General features: G+C 39.9%; 1 pseudogene; it reads left to right on the plus strand.

Annotated features, from left to right (window-relative positions):
• The first annotated feature begins 252 nt into the window (after positions 1 to 252).
• On the plus strand, positions 253 to 1,437 carry LOC138156048 (uncharacterized protein CLBA1-like; annotated as a pseudogene).
• Positions 1,438 to 3,785: the final 2,348 nt, after the last annotated feature.

A 3,785-nucleotide genomic window follows, 5' to 3' on the forward strand; every position in this document is an offset into this window, starting at 1 on the left:
AGTCTAACTGAATAAGTTGTTTTTGCCAGCTTTGGGGCCATACTGGAAGAGAGCCCTGGGGCAGGTCCTTGAATGGAAAGGCCCGGATCCCCGAGGTGGATAGCCATCAAGCCCTGTTGTTATCTCCTCCTTCCTTCCAGTAGAAGGAAGAAGTGAATGGCCCCTCAGGACTGGAACCACTGACTGCTCTGCTCTCCCAGAGCTATTGGTTTGTTTATTTTTAAATTTCCCCTCAAGATTTCCTTGCTAAAAATGCAGGAGGCAAGAAGCCATCCAGGACCAGGGATTGCCAGTGGGGCCTCTCTCAATAACCTGGTGGAAGTGATGGAAAGGACCTCTCCAAGGGGCTGTGAAAACAGCCACTTCGCTCTGCTATGGCCGGAAAGGAAAGCAAAAAAAAAAGTTACTCTCCACTGTGCTGAAAGGGAACCAGGCATTTCTGTGGAGGGCTGCTTGGCTTCCATCAAGTGCCACCGCTCCTGGGGTGACTTTGAAGGCTTCAGCGAGGCTTCCGACAAGACCCAGCTTTTGGCACCCTGGAAATTCTGAAGCAGGTCCGGCAGCACCAGGGACAACACGAAAGTAATCTATATTTCACTGGATGAGCCCCAACCTTTCCGCTGTTGTCTGATAGTTCACAGTATGAGAGAAACTGCTCCTGTTTCACCAGTAAAGGTAATCTCAATTATAAGAATGTTTTGAAGCTTGTCTTTCAAAAAGTACAGATACAACAAAGAACTGAGAATGTTTGCAGCTCACCCCATATTCTAGAAAAACATGATGAAGAAAATAATAGCTGTTAACCTGTTAAAGAGCAATTTTGCCCTGCGTCCCTAAAGGATGCATCCTGGAGGATCCTCCAAGATGAAGATAGATCTGCTTCAAGATTTGCCTTTGGAGTAAATCTCATTGTCAAAAATAATTTCTTACTTGTTCTTGGAATAGATGCTGCTCAGAAAGATTTTTTTTTTTTTTGCTTTTTGGAGGGGTGAGGGGAGGGCAACTGGGGTTGGGTTAAGTGACTTGCCCAAGGTCACATGTCTAGGTGTGTGTGTCTGTGTGTGTGTGTATTAAGTGTCTGAGGCTGGATTTGAACTCAGGTCCTCCTGACTCCAGGGCCAGTGCTCTATTCACTTGTACCACCTAGCCACCCCCTTAGAAAGATTTTTCGAGAGGTCAGAATCACATTCTAGAAGATTTGGACCTGAAAGAGAATGAAGAGTTAACAAAAGTAAATGGCTTTAATCTTAATAATTGCAAGGCACTAATTCCAACCAAGTTCTCTGGATCCTCAGCTCCCACACACAGCAGCTTGTTTATGTACAACTTGTTTTTGAAGAAGACTCATCTAGTGGAAATATATACTACATAATAATTCCAAGATAGAAAAAAAAACTTTTTACTGCCTGGAATCTAAAAATGAATTTTTTTAAATAGTGATTTGCTAAAGAAAAAAATACTTTTGATCTTTTTTACATTTTGCTACAGATTTGGTACTAGAAACTGGAAATCATGGACATCTTTTTACCCAGGCAAAGCCTTGAAAAGGAATGCACTGCCAGTTTGAAGCTTAGGGGTGCCACATATTTCTTTGACAGAGTTATGGGGCCCCTGCTCTCAGGTAGCTATTATTAGCCTGCCTCTTGAGCTCATTCTGTGAGAAATGAGTATTTCTCTCTTGTATTGAATAACTAATTACTACATTAGGACTATGGTTTTTTTCCTTTTCTTCTTTCTCATTCTCAAAAACCAACCAATATGGGAAATCTTAGGCAAAGATTTGCCCAGGCCAAGATCTAATCAGAGAGTTAAAAAAAATTTCTAAATTTAGGCTATGGAGTGCATTCCTGCTTATTGTGTTTGCTCACACAGGTCTAGGGAAGTGTTGATTCTCCCTTTTGTCAGGTGATATGAAAATTGAAATGTCTCTTTGATCAAGATTAGGGTGATATAAGTCAGCTACCCCAAGACCCTCACTGCAATATAGACCACTCTCTCATTGTAATATTTATTTTCTCATTAATTGCTAACCAATCAGAGTTGATTGCTACCCAAGATGAATACCTACCCTTTGAAGGGCATATAAACTGTGAATCCAACACCATAAGAGGTCTTTGGTCTAAGAGAGATGGCCAAATAACCATACTTTTATTAATAAACATGTTGACCTTATTAATAAAAATGATTGAATTACCCAGAAACTATGACTCTCAGAACTTTTTTAGTCATTACAACTCCATGATAGCAGCACAACCCAAGAAATTTCAAATGGTTTAAGGAAAAACCCAACTCTTCTTCAAATGTCTTAACTATTTGTTTACCTTTTGTTGATAACTAGTAGAATTTACATTTTTAGGAAAGGTTCTAGCTCTGACTAGATGTCCCAAAATGTGAATATTTTCAGTGTCAGCCTGTTCTGTAGTTATTGTATTTATTTTCAGGTGACACAGTTTGGCTAAGCCAGAATAGCATCCCTGTAAAGATAACTGCTTAAATACTATGAATCAAAGAGAATTCTGGGAAGATGGAAGAGTAGGTCAGAAAATTCCAAGCTCTTTAGATTTCCTCCTCAAATAAGACAAAATCATGCCTCAAGGCAAATGTAGAGCAGTAAAAATAAACAAGAGTTAGAGCAGAACAGTGACCCCCCTGAGACAACTGGAGAAGATCTAAAGGAAAAATCCCAGGACCAAGGTTGGGTCCCTGTGAAGTGTAAACATTTCCAGGTTAGTTCTGCTAAACCAGAAAGTGGCAAGCCCTGGGGTTAGCTGGGATGGGAGGTAGCCTTGGCCCCAGCTGCAGGTACTTTCACCTCCTGGACAGTGTGGGGAGTCAGGCATCTGAATGGAGAAAGATTGAGGGAAGTTTCACTGAAAAGGGAGAAGGGTCACCAGACCATCCTGTGCTGTCAAGACTCATCCCTGGAGGAACCAGCACATATCTGGTGAGTACAGAGAAACAGAGGAGCAGTTAGCTAGCAGGCACTTACAGGACAGTATAATTCCTGGTTTTAGTTCCAAGCCAGAGGGGAGAACAAGAGGAGGATCTGAGGCCAGAGGCACCATCTCCCATACCCCAATTACTATAAATTGAAAAAAAAAGGAATCAGGCAAAGGAGAAAGAACCCAACCATAGAAAGTCACTGTGGGAATACAGAAGACCAGGATTCATCTTCAGAGGAGGATACTGAAGCAAAAACAGCCTCTCCTATCCCAAAGAGTAACCTCAAATGGTCACCTGCCCAAAAAGAATTCATAGAAGAACTTAAAAAAAAAACTTTAAAAATCAAATAAGAGAGACTGAGGAGAAAAATTTTTTTTAATCAGAACCAAGAAAAACAAGAAGATTGTGAAAAGAAAGTCAACCAACTAGAAAATGAGATCTACAACCTTAAGGAAGAAAGCAAGTCCTTGAAAATTATAATTTGTCAAGGGGAAACCAACAAAGTTATAAGAGACCAAGAAATAACAAAATATAAAGAATGAAAAATATAGAACAGAAAATGAAACATCTCATAAGCAAAACAACTTATCTGGAAAACAGATCAAGAAGAGAAAACATAAGAATAATCTGCCTACCCTGACAGCTCTGATAAAAAAATAATCTTATACAATACAATACAATATACAATGATACAAGAAATAATTAAAGAAAGTTGTCCTGAAGTTAGAACAAGAGAGAAAAGTAGAATAGGAAAACATCCACCAATCACTAACTGAAAGAGATCCTACATGGAAAACCTACAGGAATATCATAGCTAGATTCTGAAGCCCCCAACTCAAGTA

Source organism: Petaurus breviceps, unplaced genomic scaffold, assembly GCF_028583685.1.
Source record: "Petaurus breviceps papuanus isolate PSGF00001 unplaced genomic scaffold, PetGlider_PUasm1.0 98, whole genome shotgun sequence".
NCBI classification, from domain to species: Eukaryota; Metazoa; Chordata; class Mammalia; order Diprotodontia; family Petauridae; genus Petaurus; species Petaurus breviceps.